This window comes from Poecilia reticulata, chromosome 6 (assembly GCF_904066995.2).
Source record: "Poecilia reticulata chromosome 6, P_reticulata-male-v2, whole genome shotgun sequence".
In the NCBI taxonomy this organism is placed as follows: domain Eukaryota; kingdom Metazoa; phylum Chordata; class Actinopteri; order Cyprinodontiformes; family Poeciliidae; genus Poecilia; species Poecilia reticulata.
The window spans coordinates 20,983,326-20,991,506 of NC_088835.1; positions in this window are offsets into that span (position 1 = coordinate 20,983,326).

The window sequence follows — 8,181 nt, forward strand, 5'->3', positions numbered from 1 at the left end:
TGGAGCAAAGTCCAGAACTGGAGCAGAGATACTCTCACATCCCAAGACCCTCCATAGTTATCAGATGGCCTAAGGTAAGAAAGTCATAAACTTTAAGTTGCCTTAGCACAAAATAACAAGTTAAGTTCTTAAACATTATGTAAAAATTGAGCCCCAATGAAATAAATTGTACTTTTTATGGTTATTATTTGTTTCATATTTTGTGTAGCTTTTATTGCAATACCACATGTAACCACAAGATGGCATTTAAACTCTATATAAAGTTGGAGACTTCATGCTTTCTGGGGAAGTTTAACTGACAGAATCAAAGTCAGCCATTTTTTTCACAAGAGTGAAACTGTGAAACTTAGAGTTTCCATTCTGTGGTTAGAGAGTTCAGTGGCTGCAGATAGGATCTCACTGAAATATGTTCTGAGTCCATAATCGACATGATCTGACTATGATCTCTCCTAACATATGTTTTTTGTATGCGTGTGTTTGTTTGCAGCTGCTATTACTATGTTGTCATTATCTCACATTCCATGGAAAATAAGTATGAAAAGCAAATTTAGAATAAAAACAATGGCAAAACTTCTAAACAAACATTTATATAACATGAATTCATAAGAACCTTACAGCACAGAAAACATCATATTTAGGTCCAGATTATGCATTTTTAATTTTAACACCTGAGTAGGTGCAATATTATTTGTTCTACTGAGAGATTAACCTCTGCCTCAGTCTCCAGTGCAACCCCTAACTGGTTTTCTTAACACAATAGTATAAAAAGTATACTACTGTACTTTTTAAATTTGCATAAAAAGAGGTATTTTATACTATTAAATTACACACAGGTTTGCTTCACTAATTAGGTGACTTCTGAAGGTATTTTTTTGTACTTGATTTTACTGAGAGGTGTCAGAGTAAAATGGATGAGTACATCACAGTTTTAAGATCTTTCTTTAAAATTTATGGATACTTTTCTGTCCACTTTACTTCTAGAAGTTCTGTCAGATAAAACCCCCAATAAAATATACTGAAATGTGTTGTTGTAACATGACGAAATGTGAAAAACTTGAAGGGATGTTGATACTTTTGCAAGCCACTGCATATTTCAGGAAGAACATGACAAACAAAAAAAGTACTGATGTTTTAGAAAATAAAACAGATTAGAAAAAGGCAAACTTCCAGAAACTATTCATGTAAAAGCAAAAAACATCAACATCATTACCAGCCATAAGCACACTTTTATTTTTAAGTTTGTTGCACAAATTTAGTTTGTGCAAGTGGGTGTGTAACAGAAAAGTCACTAGAGTTTCAAAATGTTAGGTGTTCCTTTTTCTTGCTCGGTTGTGTAACAGGTGGTTGAGATATTTTTGTTGTTTTGTAAGTTTGATCAACAATGGATAATAAAACAATTTCTTGCTGTCAGTTTCATCTCTGGACCAATTAGTCCAGTTTCATTACAGTTTCTTTATTAATCCAATAGGGTGGGTGACACATAATGCAAGCTGTATCCCCAGGCTATAATCAATAATGTTGATCAGCTTTTGAAACTCCAGGAGAATTAGATGTAGGAGGAGGGGCGGGTTTCAGATTGAACCAGGCTATTTAATCAGTGCAATCTGCTTAATGCTTCTTCATTCAGAGGGGCATTTCTTATCAGCTGATGTTTGAACATGTATTGGGCTAATCATCTCATTAGGTTATTATGCAATCAGCATAAACACAATGTGTATTAATGGAGGATATCAAACAGAAGCTTAACTGTTTTCTCATTTTTAGACCCTGAACTACATTTTACCATTTTTTATAAAAAGGAACTTCAGTTCAAACTTTGTTAAGAGCCAGCTCCATTTAGTAACAATTGTGCTGAATTACAGTGATTTACAGAAATGTTATTTAAGCATTTTTGTCACCTTTTGTGGTCTGAAAAGAAAAACGTCAGTATAGTTACTACTTAAGTAAGCATGTGCAACATCCGCACTGGCTTCCTCTTGATCTTAACGGCAGGTTTAAAGAAAGCAGATAAGCTCATTTGATCAAACCATATGCAGCAGCCTTATATGAGCTGACAACACACAGCCTAACGCTTTACTAACTCTAACCTGAGGGTGAAAATTAATGTACAATCTGTCGCAGTGCTCAAGGGGAGTGAATGTGACAATAATGGCACTTAGAGAAATGAGTAGAAAACTATGACACAGTAGGGTTTTTTTTGAGTAGTAAGAGTTTCTGCAGTTTCTGATTCACTCATTGGAATTCCTTGTTTAGACTTACAGTTTATTATAGCTTTGATCTTTGGGGCCTGTATCTCTGCTTGTGTGTCCTTATCAGTGAAGCATGTATTCACAGCACGCCTATCTCTTCTCCCTGCATTTGCACCCGGACAAGTTTTATAGAGCACTTCCTCAATCCAAATTCTGCTCCCACATGATCAGTCAGATTATTACAGATGCACAGTAACAATGGTTTTATTGTTCCTCAAAATAAAACGTCCCTCTCGTAACAGTTATATACAGTGTTTGATGCTCTTCACACAAAGCTGAACTACTGTGGGTATTTTATCGTGGGGCAATAAAGGCGTTGTTCTTATGATTTTTAACGTCTGCTTTTAAAAACAGTGCCAATCGCAAAGTTTTAGCATAAAAAAATAACAGAATAAACTCGTTTTACAGAATGATGCATATTAAAATCTCAAGCATCAATCATAGAAAAAAAATGTGTTGCACCGTTTACTGAGGAAAAAGATTACAGAGGAGTGTATGAGTAAATTCAATTGAATGTTACTTCTAAATGAAATACATTAAATAATATTTCACAGTCAACACAGAAATGAAGTTGTGACTACACCTGTTGAATAAAGTTGTCATCAAACTCTACTGTAGCTCTTCACCATTGCAAAAATACTCACACCGTTTCAATCAAGGATTTTAATGTGCATTTTCAGTTGGTGATTAGTAATCATAAAATCTATCAATGACTCTTGTAATGCCACTCACTGCATCCTCTTGTTATTAGTCATTGATTATAATGGGAAGGTGAGTGGGACTTTTTATTGCCATAACAGGCATAAAGTTGTTTGATAAGATAATTTACTGGGTATTTCCCTTTATATCTTAATGTTATAATTTCTCATGCCAGTTCTTGTAGTTTTATAGATTATTCTGTACAGAAAGCCAGACTTTTTTTTCTACAATGATTTCACCTCTTTATTAACACATTTTCACCCACCATTCCTAAACAGCCCTGCAAACAGCCCTGCAGTCTTATGCAATTTTCTTTTAGCATTTTCCATATCTGGATAAGTATGGGAACAAGAAATGTGAGAATGTAAAAAAGTTACATTATTATGTAATATTTTGTTATAAAAGATTAAGAAATGCATTTTCTCTGTTGGTGTCTAAATAACTTCAAATTCAAGTCCTACAGATCCTGTGAATCTTCGCATTATAAAAGATTAAAGGTAGCAAAGTTCACTAATTATTCAAATACAAGTTTCAGGGGTTGGTGTCCTGCAACTTTTAGATATGTCTCTGCTTCAACACACCCGAGTTGATTAATGAGGTCATTTTTAGGACTCTTGAAAACTTGACCTCAACTAAGGAGCTAATTCAGCCATTTGATTCAGGTGTGTTGGACCAGGGACATGTCTAACAGTTGCAGGACACCAGACCTCAAGACCTGTATTGGAGGACTCCTGCTTTAGATAGATAGTCTGCAAAGCTATGAAGTGGCTCTACACTTTGTTCCACAAATTGAATGCCAATTTCAGAGTTGTGCCGTTTCATGATATGTGAAACATACAGATCATAAAACTCATGATACCCGACTCCTATTCAGCTATTTTGCGTATTAAACATGTTTTTATTCAAGTATCCCGAATGCTATAAAACCTGCAAAACAAACTTTAGAAATTGAGCAAAAACATTTGGAATTTTAAAATGAAATATGTGTAGGAACCCAGCATACATTTCACTTATTTTGAAGAGTTCAAGTCAAGGACTTTTTGAGGTGTGATGTCCATTAGATAAATGTCTTTGTTATTCGGTGATGACCTTGCAATGACTGACAGCATCCCTTTTCATTCTCTTCCCACATACTCTTCTCAGGAACCAGAATTCCAGGAAGCCGAGTCTGACAGGTCGGATAACAGGGAGACAGAGGATGGGGGGTTATCAGGTATGGAAAACAATACAAGCTTCTTCCTTTTTACTTTCCACTCTCTTATCCAACTCTGTATCTCTCACACAGGAATTGTGGGGTGCAAATTTGAAAATGGAAAAAGTTCCGGATAATGGAAGGGCAACTTAGATTTTCATGTGGAGTGAAAATGTTGGAGTTCACACAGTTATGCTCCCTCTGAGCCAACGTATTATTATGGGAGATTTTTTTTTCACTCCGCGACATGACTGTTTATGAAGGACTGGGGAAATCTTTTTCTGTCTGTGTGTAAATCCTGGTCCAGAGGAAAGAGCAGATACTCTGTGTGGGTACAGCTTTGCGAGTGTTTCTCTGTGTGTGTGTTTGTGTGTGCATTCTCCCACCTTGCCTGGATGTCTGGGAGGAGTTGAGTGCTGGCGGTTACCTTGGGAATGAGTCTCGGGGCAGAACAGTGGGCGGAATGGAGAACTATAAATGGGTAAAAAGATGGAGCTGAGTGGCCGATTAATAATTTGATTGAGTGTGTACATTGTGTGTCTGTGGAGGTCTTCATATTGTTAGTGTGAATTTGAGGCTGTGGCTGAAGACGCCCAGTGAGTAATGAAAGCTTTGTAAGGCCTTACATTTACATCCATTTGACAAACATCACAATCAAGGGATATGGAGGTGGTGTTAGGAAGGTTTATCTATCTCTGAAATCAAAGTAATCCACTTAAAACTTATTGTAAACATACTGTAAAGCAGTACAGGATAAATGTCTCTCAGAATTTCAGATGCAAAAAAATGCATCTGTTTCATTAGTTTTCATAACATTTGAAATATTCAAATTGGATCATGTTTAATATTTTCCTTCCAGTCTTCAAAATTAATATGTACATATGGAGCTTTATGTGAACAGTCAGTGGAGTAACAGTTTATCAGCATGAAAAAAAGAGGGTAAAACGTCCAAAATAAAGCATGATAATCAAACCACACAACCGAGATTAGTGCCTTACTAACCTAGAACAGTGTACTAGATGCTTTTAAAGGATTAGCATCTTTAACTGTCCCTCTGTGATGGGGGCACACAGGCACAGATACAGATACAGACAAAGATAAAACAGTAGAACATCTGTTACATCTGGCTTTCTGAGAGATGCCACAGTGATAAAATGAACTCAGGAAAACTGACTAACACACCCCCTTTATTCCAGTGAGAACATATCAAACAATACAAGCAGGATTTTTGTCCCCCCCCACAACCTTCTGAGGATAAAGCAGGGGAGATTATGATGCACCGGGGGGAGCAGAAGCACAAAACCTCCTCTATGTCCCGCTCTCACATACACAGAAACACACACAAGCACACAATTGTCACACTGACCTCAATTTCCTGCAGTCATGGTCCGTCCGTGTTGTTGGAAGGGTCTTCCTGCTCTCTGTGTTGGAAATCCTGCTTTTGCAGCTTATTCACACAAACACACAGAGCTCAGTGGACAATCACAGGGAGGTAAAAAATGTCTTGGGCTTTCCTCCAGTATATTTTCACCAATAGCATTTGATGTTTCTACTTTGTTTACGGTTGACTTATGAGGTGACAGTGTCAATCCGAGAAACCTGTTAGCTCATTGCAGGCAAAAAAAAAGAGCATGGCACACATTTTCGCAATAGGACTAAAATCGCAGTACTACATTATGAAAACAAATATTGTCTTAATAATATATATTAAGTTTTATGTAATTTAATATTTGGTTTATAATTTTTTTTGCATGCCTTTTTTTTTAAAGAAAAAGTTATCTTTGTTATAATTTTATGGTTGGAAGGGCTCTCGGTCCAAAGTTTGGGCTTGAGACAACTGACTCGTTTAAAAATAAATCTGAATGATTTGACATGTAACAGTTAGAATTATGCAAAGATCTGTAACTGATAACTTTACTGTATCCTAATGTTTGCATATGATCTGTGGCTTGACACCCGAACACATGCAAATTCTGGCGGATGAGCGAGCATGCGACTGCAGGAAGCGGTATTTGATAATCCATGACTGAAACAGTTTATGTTACAATGTGATGAAACTATGTTCATCCTTGTGTGACATCATTGATAAAATTGTGTGAAAAAGAAAAACACATGCTTATGAGGTGAACTTCAATAATACCGTACAATTACACAAAGAACATTTCAAAAAAATGTGTCTTGAAAACAACGCATCGCCAATTTGGAGCTGTTGTAGTCAACAAATCTCAGCGGCTGTGAGATGTCATCACGTCCATTTGGTTCAAAACATCCAATAAATTCTTCTGACATCTTGAATTGGTGGCAAACGTTACCCACTGAGTAAAGTTATTCCACTAACCATCCACATAAAGTGAACAAAGTAGCAATGTGTATCTCAAGTAGCACAGAGTAAAAAAGGAATGCAGACAAATGTGCATGCAGAATGAAAAAGCATCTATGTACATCAGTTTATAAAGAGAACCAGAGGGGAAGTGGCTAATGAATCTGGAGAAGAAATCGCTTCGCAAGTATACAGAGAGACTGACGCAGCATTGACCTCACAAACCACTTGGAGCAAGCGATGTTGGGTGTGTATGGGTGTATGTGTGTGTGTTAGTCTATCCCTATTCTTATGTGTCTATGGGGAAAGGGACATTGGTGTGAGTCATCCAGCAGTGATTGAATTATTTGAACTTTGGCTGAACACTCCAGGGGAAGTAAGGGAAAAGCAGCAATGACTTTATACATTACCTCAAGCATTGGAAAGCTCTAAAACAGACAGATTAAGAATGGGAGGGTCATTCAGTTTTAATATTAAAAACAACTTTATTAAAGTAACATGCAAAGCTTCTTCACAGCACACACCAATGCAGAGCTCAGAAAGACATGACCTAACTTGTAGGGAACTAATTGGAAATTTCTATTAAACCATATGGACCGTTACTTAAGTCCAGAGTATCTTGCGGTTTTCTCTTTTGTGCCCATGTTCCCTCAGCTGTTTTTCTGTCATACATCAGGGAGAAAATGGTTTCACTTTTTCAATTATAGATAGTCTCAGATTCAGCAAAGGACTTTCTTTGGTCATATAGACATATGTGGTGACTACACCACTGCTATAAACACCCAGTCATTCGTAAGTAGGTCAAACAAGCTGGGGTGGTGTTTACGCTCACCACAATAACGTGCAAATATTTACAACAGCTCCTTTGCTTAACTGTGTGCTTATCAGCATTGACTACCTACAAGATTGCTCTGAGATATTTTTCACACATTTCTTGGGTATTTTATATTAATTTTAATTAGCTTTACTGCCAAAAATGAACACAGAAATTGGTTCGCTTCTGTGCTTGCTTGTGTTTACAGAATGATCTCTCTGTCACCATAGTAATAAGATAACAACAATGTCCTATTTGAAGTCGTAAAACAGGAGCGTCCAATCAAAAGAAAAATAAGGGCACTTGCACATACACTGTACCCTTAACACAAACATTTGCTCAAACCCTGGGAAAACATGGAACAATGACAAAAATATCTGTGTTAGACAGTTGTGCAAAGATATTTGTACTGGTAGAGAGCAAGAAGAAAGCAATCGGAACTCATTCTTGTTACATTTTTTTCTCTCAAAATATTTCAAAAATCACTCTTTAGAAATATTTTTGCCAATCTGGGGAACCGGCCAAGACACTAGGAGCAAAAGTCCCAACGCCAGCCAGAATATTGTTTACAATAAATATGGGCTAACATGCTCAAACACTGTTCTTCAAACAAACATTTTTTTTTTTTTTTCACTTACTCAAATCAGTCTTTTGGTGTCACAGCCATGCTGCTGTGGTTCAGAGGAAACACAGTGAAACTTCCCTGAATCTTCAATGAAACCTTTATGAAACCTCTTCTGGAAACAAAAGGAAACTGACAAACGCAACGTCTCTGCTGATCAACTTGTTCCACTTCACTTCATTTCAAACTTGTTCCACTTCACTCCACTTCAAAGGAGCTTGTTACCATTTCAGTGTGGAAGTGGTTTGTGACACCTGTACAGTGGTGGAGAAAGTACTCAAAAAA